Source organism: Astyanax mexicanus, chromosome 3, assembly GCF_023375975.1.
Source record: "Astyanax mexicanus isolate ESR-SI-001 chromosome 3, AstMex3_surface, whole genome shotgun sequence".
NCBI lineage: Eukaryota > Metazoa > Chordata > Actinopteri > Characiformes > Acestrorhamphidae > Astyanax > Astyanax mexicanus.
The window spans coordinates 29,998,789-30,017,505 of record NC_064410.1 but is presented as its reverse complement, the minus strand read 5'-3'; the positions used below and the strand labels follow the sequence as shown (position 1 = coordinate 30,017,505).

The 18,717-nt window shown below is 37.5% G+C and overlaps 1 long non-coding RNA gene across 1 annotated transcript in view; it reads right to left on the bottom strand.

The window, feature by feature from the left end:
• Positions 1 to 639: 639 nt before the first annotated feature.
• LOC103029543 (uncharacterized) overlaps positions 640 to 18,717 on the bottom strand; it is a 32,918-nt gene continuing 14,840 nt past the window's right edge. Inside the window, exon 5 of the long non-coding RNA XR_455547.4 lies at positions 640 to 760. This is a non-coding gene — a long non-coding RNA (uncharacterized LOC103029543). The remainder of the gene's footprint in view (positions 761 to 18,717) is intronic.

Below are 18,717 nucleotides of genomic sequence, written 5' to 3'. Positions count from 1 at the left end.
TCTTTTCTGGATGGTTCGAACTTTCGGACCAAATTACAGGAAGCTGAGCAGGCGTTCCTCAGCAACGGCAGCAGAAGAAGAAAAATAACCAACTACTACTGACTGCAGCCTGCGCGAAGACGGAGTTGGATGTCCAGCGCGTCCAGTCCCACCGCTTTGTCCGCGCCACGCCTCGTCAGTCTCGCAAGCTTGTAGTGTACACAGTATTTAAGCCAGACGACGCGGCACATTATATTTAAAGTCCGCTAACTGCCCTGTACATTGTTTACTTCCGTTCAGAGGCGGAGCTGAGACACGACGCTAACAAAGTGGGCGGAGCTGGACGCACTGGACGTCCAACTCCGCCTTCCTGCAGGCTGCAGTCCGTACCCTCTCAAAATAACCGGAATGTTAGTAGTGCAGTTTTTGTCAAGTTTTTGCACTTTTGTACCAATGTTACTTAAATTGATACTTGATATAAAATTTATGAAATATGTAAGCTCCACAGATTTGGCTTTTCATAATGAGCACCTAACATGTTTTGAATAAAGAGCATGTTTGTGGATATTTGGGATAAGCCCTGGATGTTTTAAATGTCTGGCTCTGCCCCTGATGTGTTAGGAATAATTCCATTGTGTAATTGCATTAATTAAATTCATATGGATGTTCCAAGGATTTTATTTACTTATCTGTAGAGTAAACAAGCCGAGGTCCTTCTTTAATTTCAGTGGGACAGAATTCCACAGATGACAAAAGACAGCAGAGGTGGAAGACAGCATTCCTGAAAAACAGACAGGTAGACTGTTAATAATTGTGTAATAAACCCATTAGCTCATTTCTTTTTAAATATGAACTATTTAATTAGCGACAACCAACCAACAATTATTTTAAATTGGAATAACCCAATAATTGTAGTTTAATGATTATTAGGTATTAGATTTTTGAACACTTGCATACAAATACACTTCCTGACAAAAATAAAAATGCAAAAAGAAAATTGAAAGGAAGCTTGAGTGCCCTACTGGCACCCAGCCAAGTAATTATTATTTGGACAGCCTAGATGGCAGGCAATTAATCAAAAATGACCTCCTGCTTCTCTCAGTATAAGTCTGCAAACTGGACAAAATGTTTTCTAGAAATTCATCATAGAGGCAAGTCTAGCACATTCAACAATCTCTCACCAAGAGGTACACTACCCAAGAGTGGCCTTTTTATAACACTTTTACACCCTCCTATGGCAAGACTCAGTGTCTAACCAGACAACATGTGTAATCGTTTATTTATTGTTAATTTTACTCATTTTAAGAAATAACAAAATATTTAATAGCACTGCCACTATGATCAGGAGATCTATGCTAGTTCGAATCCTGTTCATGTAGCTTGCCATTGGCTACCGGAGCCCTGGAAAAAAATATTCTATTCTATTAAATCCACAGAGCTATCATTCATGTTCATACAAACTTGATTAACTGGATTAATGTAGCAGCTGCACTTTAGGCCATGTGATACAATGAATATGTATTTTATGTGGCGGTGCACCTGAGAAACACTGTAATATTATAGTATGGCTGATGATGGTCTGATGAGCGTCAGTTTGTTTTCTCTCTCCTTCCTGAGTGAGTGAGGTCTACCACTGACTCTGTCTAATGAACAAAAGTGTTTGTGTGTGTGTGTGTGTGTGTCATCATGCCTGGGTGTTAAGGCCAACGTTATGACAGTCTGATTGAGCTCAGCACGATCCAAGATAGAGGTCAAAGGACAGGACACAGTACTGTCTACTGTCATGGAAACTATAATCCAAACAGAGAGATCTTTGTGTATTTATTATGATCTACTGTAGAAACACAAGACAAATTTAAAGCTTTATCATATTTAATGAAGCGAAGCTGACCAATCAAAATCTCTTCTGGAACATCAATAATATTAATAATAAATGCTAATTACTCAAGTGCCTTTTAGACTCTGATTAATGTTAATATCCAAGATGAAAAAAAAAATAATATAAGAAGATATATTGTATTCAGGTTTAGTGAACCATACCGTTCCTGTGGGTTTACTTACATTGGCAAAAACAGTGTCAAAAAATTAAGTGAAAGTATTTGTACTCATGTTTTTTATGCCATGAAAGATTATAAACATCATCAACCGAACACGTGTCAAGAACTTGATGATCCGAAATTGTCTGGCTTCCAAATAAAAAATTTAAAATTTAAAAATATATATTGTTTATTAGTACAGTGAAACAGAATACTGAATGTACCTTTTAGCTGGTTAAAAGACATGGTGACCATGTGTAACAAAGAGTATTTGAGATGTACACTGTCTCTCTCAGTCATAGGGCATCAGTTCAGTTTTTTTTTCTGCAGCTACATGTCAGAGAGTTTTAAAACAGGAGAAAAAAAAACTGTCTATATCACGTATAATATTACCAACAATATCATGGCTAATATACTGACAAAATTGACAAAAGTGTAATAAAAGGAAAAAATAACAAAAAAAATTTAGCAACATTAGTTAAGGGCTAGGATGGCTTGCTGAATAAATACTGTAAATATACAGTGGCATAAAAAAGTATTTGCCCCCTACAAATTTGTATAGTTTTTGCTTTTTTGTCATACATATCACATAAACTTTAATATCAGACAAAGATGAGTAAATATAAAAGGCATGTTTAAAATTATAATTTCATTTATTAAAGGAATAAATCTATCTAAACCAATCTAGACCTGTGTGAAAAAGTGTTTGTCCCTAAATCTTATAACTTGGTTGTGACATCATTTGCGGCAACAAGGTTAAGGCTTACTAATAACTGGCAACAAGTCTTTCACATCTCTGTGGAGGAATTTTGGTCCACACTTCTTTACAGAATTGGTTTAACTAAGATCAGGCCACAGCATCTCAATCAGACTTCGACTAGGCCACTTCAAGATCATCATACTACCACCACCATGTTTTAAGTTGCTCTTGTTCTGAAATTATGTGATAGATTTACGCCAGATATAACAGGACACGCACCTTCCAAAAAGTTCCACTTTTGTCTTGTTAGTCAAAAGAATAATAAAAGGACCCAAAGTCCTGGGGATAATCAAGATGTTTTTGACAAATGTAAAATGAGTTATTTTTGGTCAGCTGTGTTTTTTGCCTTGGAAGTCTTCCATGGAGACCATTTTCAACCAGTTTCTATCTTATTATTGAGTTATTACCATGAGGCAAGTGAGACCTGCAGTTTTTTTTTAAAATGCTGTTCTGGGTTCTGTTTGTTTTGTGACCTCCTGGATGAGCTGTCTATGCCTTCTAATTCACTGGAGTTTGGGGTAGATTGGTTTAGATTTTTTCTTTCCTTTAATTAATGAAATTATCCTTAAAAAGGTGCTTTTTAAAATATTTCCTCAGGTTATATTTATCTGATATTCAAAAATAAAAGATTTATATTAGTTTATACACACTGGCAAATCAAATTACACACTTATACATGGACATTAATATTTCTTTTCACACAAATAGAAGTGAGGTCACACAATTATGTTTTCTTAAAAAAATATATATAAAAAAACTTATGCCAACTACTTGGGTGAACAAATCTGAGGTCTAACTTAGGAGAGCTCCTGGATGTGTTTAAATATTCTTATTTCTAGCATAACAAAAAACTCCACTACAGGGAAGAATTTATAGGTCTGTCATGGCAGCTTCTATGGAAAACATTAATTTAGCAGGAAATAATATCATGATACTATAAATTACCTTCCATAAAAGAGTATATTATGTTATCTTGCTGTTTTTTCTGCGGGTATGTTGGTTTCTTGCCTATTTGTTTCAAGATATTTCATCAGGATATTTTAGGATACTGCCTTTTCTGACATTATTAATTCTGATTACTTTAGCAATTCACAACTGTATTGCTGTCTGATTTATGTCTATTTTTGTCTATTATTCTTTTTCTTCCAAGCAATTGCTGTTTTAGCCCATTTATTTTCATATAAACTTAAAGTTGTCATATAAACTTTGTTAACAGCTGAATGCATTGTTACTTCTGGTCACCCCATACACACCATTTCATAAGTATATACTATCTAAGATCAGCCCCCCGGACATACTCACAGCTGTTTTGACCCGCACTCATTAATTTGTCATTTTATTGTCATCCCTTATTATTCCTATTAACATCTTTTCATTTCCCTCCCTGCCCAATGCTATTCTTCCATGCATTTGACTGCATGTAATCCTTTGGATGTAAGTATCAAAGCATTTCTTCCTTTATTACTCCTACTTAACTTCCTTCCTATTAAAAAGAGCATTTCTCTCTCATATCCACCTGTATCTTCTCAAACAAGACAAGGCATCTACTTAAATAAAACTGAGAGAAATACAAAAGCGAGGGAATAGACGAAAAGTGTGTGTGTGTGTGTGTTTTCTAAAGAGTGCAATCTAAAGAGGCTCTTCAGAGGCTTCAGGAGAATGAACTGCAGGTCTAATTGTGTTACCTCACAGGCCTGCATAGGACTCCTCAATTCATTCCTCTAGGAGTGCGATCAATATATCATTTGAACCGCCCGTCTACATTACAAAGCCTGATACAGGGAGCCTCATAGGAGTGTGTGTGTGTGTGTGTGTGTGTGTATGTGTGTAAGTGTCTCAATGCATGTGCATGTGTTTTGTATGTTTTTATTTTATTTTAAAAATGGTTAATTTCTATGTTCAACCCAATATGCTGTGTCATGGTTATAGTTATTTTAAATGCTTTTGTTGGGTCTTTGGTTTGATTTGTAACCTGTATCACTTTCATTTTCAGTCTAAAAGAATGTATAAATGAAGAACTGCTTATTAACAACTATAACTTTAAAACTCATCAGTAAAGATTACCTGTATTAACATACATGTTTCTTCTCAGCTTTCTGTAGAAATTCTGATGTGTTTGTAGATCCTACTCCTTCATAATTTCTATTACATTATGGTCTACTATCTATCTTAAATAAGATGTGAATTCAACAGCAAAGCACCAAAAGGTTTATCAAAGTATTCATGAGCATATTAAACTATTATAGTTGTTACGATAGTGATGTGTGAGGAATCAAAGATCACAGCATTGGAAAAGCCCTGGTGCATGGTTAGAGACAAAGAGACAAGCAAAGCTGGTGGTGCAGAAAAGGTGGAAAATGATTGACACTGCATTAAGTGTGCTAAGATAATGGGTTTGGTGAAGCAGTCTGTTAGTAATGAAGAGGATACCCTGGGCAGCTAATTGTTATAATCTGTCTGTGTTGCTGACACACATCCTTGCCTTACCTGTTTAACATAATCCGTTTAACATAATTTTATTATTTAAACTTCAACTTTAATCAATGTCAAACACAATAATTATGTAATTGACTCATCGTGCAACCTTTTTTTCTGACCTCAATATTGTCCATTAATTTTTTGTTTGCAAGGAGAGCCCATTAACATGACTTAGCCAGTATGTCATGTTTATTTAAAAATGTATAAATAATATTAAAATATATTTATATTCAGATTAACAAGTTAAATGTTCATTGCTTTGTAATAAGGTGTTATTATTCCACTATATTATCTTTATATCAGGGCCATAGTCAAAAAGTTAAAATAAGAAAAAGAAAAAAAGTGTTTTGTGACAGGCCTAGTCACATATTTAATATTTTTTATCTGCTTTCTGTGTTTTTTTGCAATGTAAACCTTTTGCTATGCAAATAATAAATTATTAGCAGATATAATACAGTAAAGACATACAATATGTTTAAACATAATGTATGTTTGCTCAGTGCAGCAGAGAGGCACAGTGTATAGAAGTAGATCCATAAGAAACAAAAACATTTCAAACCTGAACGTCAGTAAATTTTGCATTTAATTTGAAAATCAAGGGACCGGAGTCAGAAGATTAAGGAGGCACACATTTTCCACAAATCTGCATTTCTATAAAAGTTGTCAGCAAATGGGAAGCCATTTTATACATATATAATGGCACACAGAATGCAATGACTATACAATTTTAATTTTTGTTTTCATCTGAAAATGTATTTTTCTTATGAAATTTGTACATTGTTATTTTGAAAGACGAAAAGCAACGCTAAAGGAATTGCACTAATAAATAGATCAAGTTACTTAAAAGGGAGATACATTTAATTCAAATATACAAAATGTACATTTAAAGCAGCACTAAGTAGGATTTCCTTGATTTTTGATCTTTTAAAGAAGTAAAATTAAAGCTTGAAACTCACTGCAGCGCTGCATTGAGGTCTAATAGGAGGAATAGCGGTGCTCTCGTGTCTGTGCCGGAGCTCCTCCTCAGAGGCGGCCGCGACCAACGCTCGCGAGAACTGCGACCTGCTTTCCGACCTTTAGTTCTAACAGTTCTACAAGGACTACTGATTCATTCTTTACAAACTAACATACAGACACTCTGGCAGAAGCTGGAAAGAGACCGAATATGTCTCTGAAAGCCAGAAAATGATAAAGAGAAACAAATCCGGCTGAAACATTTATTACACTCTACAACTGTAGGTGGAGCCTGCAAGCACAAAATCTCAATCCAACCTAGTGGAGCTTTAAAGATACTTTTCTCAGCTTTTAAGCTTCAGATTAAGAGGTGACTGAGCTGCCGGCGAGAAACTCAGTGAGAGAAGGTGAAATATGGAGCTACGTGAAAGCAAAAACCTACACCTTAGGTCATGTACTGCATACAGTACTGTACAAAAGTCTATGAAAAAAATCATGAAAAATGTTTGAAGCCATTTATATCAGTAGTTGCAATGTTCAGTAACGTGTCAAAGGTCATATTTGCCAGGGTATCATCATCCACTTATCATTTAAAAGCTCAACATTATTACCAGGCTCTACAAACACTTACAGTATCAGTAACCAGTGTGTTAACAGCTCAGCACAGCAACACAGACTCATTATCTGAGCAGAGAAATATGGATTATTTATGCTGAAATATACACTGAAATATAGTCCCTTGACCTACTTTTGTTGCTCTGTAGGAGATGAAACTTCAGTAAATAGGGTCACTACTGTATACTGCTACACTGCATGATGCATGTTGCAAATCGGTGGAGATAAAAGAGGCCCTGGAGTGATGCTCTTAGTCCAGGCCATCATCTACAGATGTCTGGAGATAAAGCCTACAAAACAGATTTATAACCATCCGGCTCCACTTCACCTGTACCAGAAAGAATATTAATTTTATCAGTATTCATGATGTTATAACTAATCCATACTGATGAGATTTTTTAAATTACATTTCCTTATTCTTAACAATTACTAACTTTCCTTTGAGATCAAGTGTCTGTCTGTCTGTCTGTATGTCTAGTTAGCTAGTTAGCTACTTTATACTGACAAAGGTATTTGCACACCTGCATTGTGTTTGGTAATGTAAGGGTAATGAAGTTCTCTTTGCTCCATGGTTCTTGAGCTAATCTGAAGGAAACATGAAGTTTGGAGGTCTGTAATGAGTCAATTTGCAGAAAGCCGATGTCCTCATCTGCTGAACCTGTGAGTTGTGATCATTCCCAATCTATCTAGCATGTCAGAAAAGGAGTTTTATGCCTAAAACAAACTTAAGGCAAGGACAGGATCACAGACGCAGTTATGCAGAGAGGTTTTCTCACATAATTGTAGTGCTGGGTGGTATACGGGTTCATACTGTATACTAAAGGGGAAATTAAAACCGGTATGCATTTTTTACATACCACCTTACCGCTAGAGGCACTGCAGAGCGCTGTGTAGAACAGCACCACCAAAGAAGCAGATACAGCATGCCAGCCAATGCTAGCCAGTAAGCATAACAAGCTAACGCACTGAAGTGATGGCAACCTAGCTCAGCCCTTTGGAGTCAAACACTTCGTCCTGCCTGGAGAAACATGAGAACAGCACTTTATCTGAGGAGCTCCTGCTGCTGCTCCTTGCAATATACGTGTTTTTATCCGTATTAACAGCAAACAGCAGTTATTCACTCAGAAAAGAGAGAAAGGAATTACACATTCAATTCAAATTTTGGAGAACAGTTCATCTCTTTCCTTAGATGAGCCCAAAATCGATCCTGAGTACAGAATCATTCATTCAGCGATAAAGGGAGTGATAAAACTCTCAAAAACTCTGGATACTAAGTAATTATAGCTTGTGTCCTACTTGCGCAATAGAACATTTGAGAAATATACCTTGTTTTTAATATTTACATTTTGAGTATTTTATATTTGTTTATAGAGTTTAAGGAACTATTTGAAATATTTAGTGTTGTAAAGGAAGCCGTGTTGTTGGTGTATCTCTTTTTAAGGTCTGTTGTTTACATTCGTTGGCTGTTTTTCTGCAAAGGAAGTCTAATTGGGACAAAGTAAACTAATCAAAACCTTATTTTAAAGCCTTTGTGTTTTATATTATATGTACTCCTAACAGTAAAGTAAGTCACAAACCCATAATAAAGCCCAGTCATGCAAATAAAATAAAAATATAATAATTAAAAAATATAGTGATATACTGTGAAACCTTCAAAATCGTGAAAAAATTCTGTGATATATATTTTTGCTCATACTGCCCAGCACTACATAATTGCATTAAAAATGTGTTATGACACATTTCATAATGGAAAGCAAGTGGGAGGCTGCTAGAGTGGTCGCCAAGTTGTCCTAAACCACCAAACTTTTTCCTGTCAACTGTCACAGTGCTATGGTTTGTCCTCAGTCACCCCCTGAGGTTTGAGTGTTTTAACCACCACAGTTATGTAATGTAATGTTCAGCAGGAATGTATGTTTGAAGATCATTGACCTGCCATTTGCATTTGGGAATTTGGGTATCCCATGTTGAGTACATTTTATCACAACAACAAAGTGAGGCAACAATAAAGAGGATAAAAACCATTGACACTAATTACAGAATCTCACTATGTTCTCTGCCAAATCCCCCTTTTATTAAAATACTTTTTTATCTACATACATCTATATGTCTGTGGAACTTTTAATATAGTCTAGTCTGCACAACTCATCTGCTCAAAATAGAAGATTTCCATAAATACCATCCTAAAAGTCTTATCACTGCTGTTTCAGGCAAAGCTGACATGTCTGTCTGTCTGCTTTATTTTGGCTTTACTCTCTTGTTCTATCGACAATAAAAGGGAAGCGCCAGCAAGCTGAGATATTCTCATCCTCACTGTTGCACTAATTAAACTGTAATGCTATACAGTGATTACATAACCTGCCAATCTACAGGCGTTGAGCTTAAATCCCTCAGTCTGCCAGATCTGTGAGAATCTAAGCAGTCAGGGGCCACTTTTCTACTGCATTCTACTGCATTGCCAAAGGCCTTATTGTAACGTACCGTGTACGGTACAGTTTATTTTTCTTTTTGCTGTGTTGCTAAATCATGACCAGGAAGTGCCTGCAATCTCATAATAAATATGATTATGTTGCTGTTGTTGGATGTGTTTGTTATCACATTCCTGATCAGATTTTACAGACTTAGCAAGTAAGCTAAATGCTAAATGGAGAACTCTGGGCTTTCACGCTTGTCCAGCATCGCTACCGGCTTCATATGACATCCCTACTACAGCATTAGCACACTGGCAACAGGTGTTGTGCAGCATTGCTATTGCAGCATCAGCATGCTGGCTATCATCCTCATCACACATCACTACCAGCCTTTCCCAATGTTGCTACCTCAGCTTTAGAATATTGTGGACCAGTCTCATCCCACATTGCTACCATGGTATTAACAACATGCTGGCTATCAGCCTTATCTCACATTGCTACCAGTCTCATCCATCATAGCTACCCTGGCATTAGAATGCTGGATTAAAGTCTCATCCCACACTGCTACCAGCCTCATCCTATATCGCTACCATGGCTTTAGGACACTGACTACCAGCCTACTGTTGCAAGGCCCAGCTAGCCAATCAGCAGGCTTGAGTATGTTTTTGGCCTAAAAGAAAAGAGAGGCAAGGATTAAAACCATTAAGAGGATTAAAACTTTTGACTTAAAAATGACTAAAAAATGTCCACTAGCAATAAAAGTCAGCCTAAAATCTTGTCCAGCATCGCTACTGCAGCATTAGCACTGGCTACGAACCTCATCCCACATTGATACTGGTCTTATCCAATGCTGCTATCCCTGCGTTAGAATTCTGGCTACGAACCTCATCTCACATTGCTACCATGGTATTAGCACACTGGTAACCAGCCTCATCCAACAATGATACCAGCCTCATCCCACATCCCTGACAACCATGGCATTATGGCATTGGCAGTCTCATCCAATATAGCTACAGTGGAGTTAGCATACTGGCTACCAGACAAATATGGCAATAACAAGATCCAGATAGCCAATCAGCAGATCCCAAGTCTTGAGTATGTTTTATGTCTTGAGTAAAGAGAGGCAATGAAAAAGAGGATTAAAACTTTTTTATATTAATTGTAAATTCTTGAAAATGTCCACTGGCAGTAAAAATGGCAGCCTAAAAACTTGTCCAGCATTGCTAATGCAGCATTAGTACCCTGGCTACCAACCTCATCCCACATTGATAGTGGTCTTACCCAATGTTGCTACCACTGCGTTAGCATCCTGGCTACGGACCTCATCTCACATTGCTACCATGGTATTAGCACACTGGTTACCAGGCTCAATCTATATCACTACTGTGGCATTAGCATTATGGCTTACAGTCTCATCCTACACTGCTACCCGCCTCATCTAATATCACTACCAAGGCATTAGCACACCGGCTACCAGCACACTTTAGCAAGGCCCTGGTAGCCAATCAGCAGATCCCAAGTCTTGAGTATGTTTTTAGCTTAAAATCAAAGAGAGGTACAGAGATTCAAACTTATGACATTAGTTGAAGATTCTTGCATAAAATCTCATCCAGCATCACTACTGCGACATTAGTACCCTGGCTACCGGCCTCATCCCATATTGCTACCATGATATTAGAATGCCGGTTACCAGCCTCATCCAACAATAATACCAGCCTAATTAAACATCCCTGGCAACCATGGTACTTAGCATTTTGGCTACTAGCCTCATCCTACACTTCTACCAGCTTCTACCTCATTTAATAAAACTTCTATGGCATTAGCACACCAGCTACCAGCCTACTGTGGCAAGGCCAAGCTGGCCAATCAACAGATCCAAAGTCTTGAGTACGTTTTAGCTTAAAATCAAAAAGAGATACAGAGATAGATTCAAATGTATGACATTAATTGAAGATTCTTGCATAAAATCTCATCCAGCATCACTACTGAAGCATTACTGCCTGATCCCATATTGCTACCACGGTATTAGCACACCCGCTATTTTCCTAGGTAGCGAATCAGCAGATTCCAAGTTTTAAGTATGTTTTTAGCTTAAGAGTAAAGAGAGGTACAGAGATTCACACTTTTGACATTAGTTGAAGATTCTTGCATAAAATCTCATCCAGCATCTCTACTGCAGCATTAGTACCCTGGCTATGGACCTCATGCCATATTGCTACCGTGGTAATACCACATTGTCTACCATCCTCAGCCAACAATGGTGCCAGCCTTATCTAACATTCCTACCACGGCATTAGCATGCTGGCTAATGGTCTCACATCCCACATCACTATCAGTCTCGTCCAATATTCCTACTCTAGCATTTGCACAGTGGTTACCGGACTACTGTAAGCTCTCCATGCCAAACCATGTCAGTGTGAAAAAGCCATCAGAACAGTTACCTTCCATTCGGCCTTGCAGTGGAAATGCGAGTGTGTGTTACGGCTGACAGACACATGAATAACCCTCCGCTGCCCTTCAAGAACACATTATAAATCACAAATGACCAACAGTACCAAGTACATTATGCATCCGGCAGCAGTGGAAATGAATAAAAGGCATACATGCACTCAGAAATGCACGCGTGTGTACGGCCTCACATGTGAAAGCACACATTTGCATGTAGATGAATGCACAGGCACACAATCATATGCATATGCACTCTCCAGTGTACTTCCACATACACACGCTCGCTCACTCACTCACTCATTCCCTCCCTCCCTCACAAACGTACAGTCTCTCCCCCTGTCTCGCTCTCCTCTAACACCCAACCCCCAGCACCTCGGGCTCTGAAATTCATGTGCGAGATAAAGAAAGGAAGAGAGAGAAAAAGAGAGAGAGAAAGAGAGAGATAGAGAACACATGGCAAGACAGCACAGGAGGCTGGTGAGGAGAGGAGAGAGGAAAAAGGGGGGAGGGGAGGAAAGAGGCAGGGAGATGGTGACACGTGAGGACAATGGAGAAGAAAAAAAAAAAACACAGGCAAGAAGAGAAACAGAGAGAGAGGGAGAGAGAGAGAGGGAGTTGGAATGAGATGCAGGCCTTGACCTACTCGCCCTTAACGGGGGACTTGAACCTCATCAACCCAGACACATTCCAGCATACATACACATGTGAACTTACACACACACACGCACATGTATGCATGCGAACGAGCATGCACGTGCAGACACACACTCGCAACCCAGACACATTCCGACAAGCCATTAACCCTTACGCCACTCCAGTAAAACAAGCTTAACCTACACTGTACCACAGAAGACCAGGGTAACAGTGGGCACAGCACAGAACTGCTGCAGGGAAGACGTGTGCTTACATTAATAAAGTGCAGCAAAATCTTAATCAGAATCTCTTCTTCATTAATAACATTATAGCAACTGTCTGCCTCTTTTCTGCATCTTCACATGTAAACTTGAACCGTAGGATCCTGCAGGACTACTACAGGATGTTTGGATAGTTTGACGTACCTTTATTTATATTATTTATAGGAGACAGTCACACGTTAGCCAGATGTTATGCGCAAGAGATTCCTCAAAGAGACTACTCAAATATGCCTTCATTTTAAATGTAATACAGAATTTAGATATTTGTATAAATTTGACCATCATTTCATCTATAGTTTACTGCACAGCTGCAATGTTCTTTTAAGATTATAAAAACAGTTTTTGTTATGAATTAATAATCTGGTTTTTGTTCAGAAAATGCAATAATTGCATTTAAACACAACGTTGTTTGTATTGGAAACAACTAGGGAAAAGTATAGACAATTCTTAATTTACCTTTTTATTTAAATATTAGTTTTTTAATTTAATTATTAGTTTTGTATTTCATTATTAGTTCTTACCAACTGGCACCGGCACTTTTATTCTGAAATTTCAACTCTTAAAGAGAGAGGAGCAGTTCAGTCATGCTAAATAGCTTTTTCTATCACTAACATTATTTGCATAAAAACAGGAAATGAAAAACTGTAATTGCCTAGATGACATCTAAATTAGGACATTTAAATAAGCTATCTCTAACCTTTGCTCATTTGCTCCAAAACAACAAAAAACATCTAAACAGAAAATGTTATGTCTGGATGAAATTTAAATCAGGACATTGCAGACAATGCATATATTTAGTAAGTAAACATATAATCTGTTGTGTTTGGGCACTTGTGGGGAGAAATGGAGCCCTATTGTAGCAATCTTTAGGCAAGGCATCAAACGCACACCACGCAGCTCAATTTAGGGCGTGTCAGTGTGTGTTTGGTATTGTGAGAATGCGCAGCTCGAAACAGAAAAAGGCATATTCTAATTCTTTTCATTAATCGTCAGTGTTTTCTGGGCATAAAGTGAAATAAACAGTATAATCAGTGTGTCACTTGCTATTTCTTTTTAGCACATACACAAACCATGAAAATAGACTGTTGGCGGGGTGTAAGATAGCAATGAACATCGTGACGCACCTTGCTCAGCGTGTGAGATAGGGCCCATTGACTGAGCTGACTGAACTGCATGAGGAATGAGGGAGTGGTGCTCCTCTGAGGTAACATACAGGATGTGTTCAGACAAGGAAAGAAGGTTCAATTTTCTGAGCTGGATTACTCACTGAAGTTGATGGCACTACACTGGATAGGGTAGGTCTTGCTGTTTGTTGTAATGTGCATGTCTATAGGTTACTCTGATCCTAAATTACTGTATGAAACCTAGAATACCGGTGTGTTGCCACAGAACCTGCAGCCCGCAAAGACTACAAGAATCTATAGAATATCTCAATCGCAATATTCAAATGTATCAATATTTTCTTACAGCCATCGTATATATAGATATATATAATATATATAAAGACAAATAATCCTTGGAAGATTTCATTTATTTAAGTAAATTTAGAATATTTCTACAAGTCCATATGTTTTTGTGTTCCATATGTTTTTGTTGCCTAATATGAAACATCAAATATGCAATCAACTGAACAAATTATTTCCAGGTTGCACCCACTATCTATTTCACATTTCACATGTGCACATGCACTGTGTAACTGTGTATTATCCCATACACACTTAAAATCCACCCACAATCCCAGTACAACAGCATGCCTGCACACAAATGCCACCATAGCTCTTCACTCAGTCACATTATACATAATTGCTGTCGTCTCTGTTGCAGGAAATGATATAGGTTCCTTTCCAACCAGTCAACACTCACCACAATGTCTCATGTTGCCATAATTGCATATGAGAGTCACAAACTATAAACACATAGAACACATTTACAGTGTGAAAAACCACACTGTAAACCACTGCCTGCATGAAGAGATGTGTTTACTTACACTGGTCTAAAAGAGCAGGTCTAATAAAAAAAAGCATTGCTAAAAACATAGTAAAAAGTACACGGACATTTCTGTAGTTTAATACACATGAAAGACAATTAATAATCAGATTTACACTAGGAGTGTGCCATATTGTTTTGTACACAATAATATCGCCAACATTTTTTGAATCATAGTTAATGATATCATACCCAGAAATATCGTGCCATATCACCCACCCCTAATTATCACATCAGGGTACTACTTTTTTCTGTTTTTACATTACATTACATTACATTACATTTGGCAGACACTTTTGTCCAAAGTGACTTACAATAGTGCAGTACAAAAGTAATAGAAATTAAAGGTAAAATATCTTTAGACAGGGCTTAAAGGAGGTTGAAGGGAAATAATGGGATAGAGGAGTGAAGGAGGGGAAGAAGGAAATGAGGTTAGAAGTAGTTAGTGTGTTAGAGGTGTTAGGAGAGTAAGTGCTCTTTGAAGAGCTCTGTCTTCAGGAGTTTATTAAAGATAGCAAGAGATTCTTCTGATCTGGTAGTGGAAGGTAGTTTGTTCCACCATTGGGGAACTCTGTATGAGAACAGTCTGGCAAAAGAAAAAGAAAAAGAAAAATTCACATGTTCTCATTTCCTATTATATATATATTAAAGACTATATATCTGTACAGTATTATTTATCATGTATCATTTATTTTACTTCTGTTAAAAATCGGATAAAATCCCTGTTTTTTTTAAATATGTCAGTTAGGTGTGTGCCATATCATATCATATGCAATAGTAAAATTTAATTTTCATTTTGTTGCAGTTGTGTATTCCAATTTTTTTTTTTGTCATATCGCCAAGAGTATCGTTATCATGAAAATACCATGAAATATCGTGATATTATTTTAGGGCCATATCGTCCACCCCTAATTTACACCCATTTATTGGTTCAATGTCTGGACCTTTAATTGGTTCTCTCGTTAACTGGAAATGAATGTTTTTGTACACAGTAACCCACAAAAACCCACAGTGGGTGGTAATGATTGTGAACTGCAGCTTCTGGCTAATATTGCCTGTGCAGAAATCACACCAACATTCTATGCAGGAGGCCCCACACACATATTCATTCAATAGATCAGTACAGCGTCCCTTAGCTTCCTTCAGACATGGCAAAAGTCATGGGACACTAGATCCAGTGTAGCATAGAATGGTTAATAAAATATAACTTTAACTAGTAGCAGTAGCAGGACTACAATAAAGCAATTTAATAAGATAACTTAAAAAAGGTACCAGAATTGATTTCTTAATTTACTTGTTTATGCACATGATATCTAATCTAATGATATCTTAATCTATTTAGCTATGATTGAGGAGTGAATAATAAACTGTAGCAGGAGAAAAGTCTGAGAGTGTGAGCTGGCAGTTGCTGCTCTGCAGTACAGGAATGGACCCCCGCTAAGAATCTAAGAATGGAATGTAAGAGTCATGGAAAAAGAGGAGGACACAGGGAGGAATTTGGGGTATGAGAACTCCTGACAGAAATGATAAGTATGGAATATACAGTTTACTGACTGAGCACTCAGGAACATATAACACTAATACTGGGTTGCATTTCCCATTACTCTCATAAGAGCCCTTCAGTTACTCATTCGATTGTGTTGGATGCTGGAAACAGTCCTTCAAGAGTCCATGCTGGTCCTTACTGACATGTTTGCCTCATGCAATTTTTGCAGTTTCACCTGCCGTTGGACCACATCTTAGAGCTGTTCTGACTTGGACAGTCACCTAAAGAACACAAATCTCATTGTCATGCCTGGAATCAGTTTGCTTTGGTGCAAACAATGATTATATTGGGATGCCAGCAAAACCTTCCATAAGGGAGAATGGTCCACCTCCGTTTGCCCCCAGTATTCCAAAATACAGTGCTTTTAGCTGATGCTCCCAACAGGCTTACAATGCTATGATAGGGGCACAGCGTAGCCCATGTAAAAAAAAAATATATATATATATATATATATTTTTACACCATATTTTAATAGGTTCAAAGCAGCTCTGCACATTATTTGTTGAATACTGAGGAATTCTCACAGTACCTTGATAGGGGAATAGATTGCAAAATAAATTCAATGGAAATGCATAAATTACATCTGTTGCTAAAAACAATATCCCCATAATGTTCATGCAAACTAGTTTTGAAATCAGTTCCTCTATTCTATATATTTCTTTTTGCTTTTCATTTAACTTATTGTGACTTGATTTCAAGATGGCAGCACCTCTTGTACACACATCTACTACTGTGTGTACAAACATACAGTCTTTTTATAAATAGACTACCTGTGAACTTTTAAAATTCTCAGAATTCTACCAATAAAATGTGGAGCTACTTGGAGCCCTGTTATTGGTGTAAAAATAGTGATTTCCTTGGCAACATTATGCCCCTATCGCTAGCATTGAAAGCTTGTTGGGATCATTGGCTAAAAGTGATGCATTTTGGAATACTGGGGAACAAATTAAGATAAGCTATTCAACAAAAGTTTGTACTCATCATCATTGTTTCACATCAAATTTGAGATATCGTAGACAGGCTATGATTTTCCAGCTTTTAACTGCCCAGATTTGGTGAACTTTGCTACACACTGCAGCCTCAGCTTTCTGTTCTTAGCTGATTCAACCCAATGGGTATTCTGCTGTTCTAGCCCACCTGCTTCAGTGATTTACATTTTAAAATGTATATCACTGTGCTCATCACAATTGTACAGAGCATAGACTGTGTATAGCTGGATAGAGCATCGTCTTTCAAAAGTGAAGCCACAGACAACTTTCAATCACGTTTTTTCCCAATATACTGTAATTCTACCTCCATTATTTAAATGCAACAGCTAGTGTAACCTCTGCTTATATTGTCACATTTTTATATCCGCACAGAATTAAATTTTTAAAACGTTATTCAGCTCTATTCAAAAAGGTGTGGTTATTGTAAAAGTGCTGGGTTACACCTAGCCGGGGTGGGACCAATGACTGTATGGGTGGGACCAACTGTGTGAGCTCTGTGGAGGCAGCCCTCATGGGTGGGTTTATTTAAATGAGTAGGCTGTCTCTCCACAGTCTTCCTCCCTCCTCTGGTTTCTACTGCACAGACTCGGGTTTCAGGATCGCCAACATGGCAGAAGATTTTGGCTTCATTTTCATTGAATGAATAGGAACGGCAACACAGCGTCCATCTTTTTTACAGTCTCTGGTACAGAATGATTATCTGACTTACAAAAAACGTTGGTTCCTCTTAAACCAGTCCAGGCCGTACTTCAATCCTTTGTTCTATTATCAACAAAACATGTACAACATTCTGAGTACTGAGTCTGAAGATTAGCACTTCTAGAGTTCTGACACCAACTATGACATCATGCTCAAAATCACTGAGATCACTGAGATTTCTGTGGGTAACATGAACAATACCTAAACCTGCTGGCTACCCATTACATGAACTACCTCAGGGCTAAGTTGTCAATCACATCAAAAGAACAAAACTTGAATCAGCAAGAAGTGGATGCAGTAAAGATAGAATCAGCAACGAGAAGAGAAAAACTGGAAATTGAAAGGCATGAGAGAACAAGATGGAAGAAAGAGAAGAGGGTTCTGGAGAAGGGATGAAAGGTTAGGATAAAGACAGGAGGTAATAGAATGAAGAAAGTAGAGGATATTACCATGTAGGGATAGGTGAAATTGGAATTAGGTTTGGAAATAATAAAGAAGAGGTAAAGATAAAGGAAGGATTTAGGTTAAAAAGAAAAGGGATTGTGTTGAAAGGAAGTGGTTCGAGATGCAGCGTAGGAGTGTAAGGCAGAAAACAAGATGGATAAGGAGAGAGAAGACCACGAAGACATCATTGGTCGTGCTGATCATGACCAAATTAGGTGCAGGAGCCATTTCAGAGGAAGGTCAGAGAGTTACTAAAGCAAAGAAAAACAAAATCAGGAGAGAATTCAAGAGACTCTGAGGTTCATATAGAGATTAATAAAAACATATACGAAATAGAAATGAGAGAAATAAAGAAGAAACGCAGAAGCAGAAGAGGATTTGTTAAAAAAAAAGCTAGTCTTATGTATTATGGGTGTCTAAAGTTGGGTTTTTTAATGGAAAAGTTGATGTCTTTGGAGGTA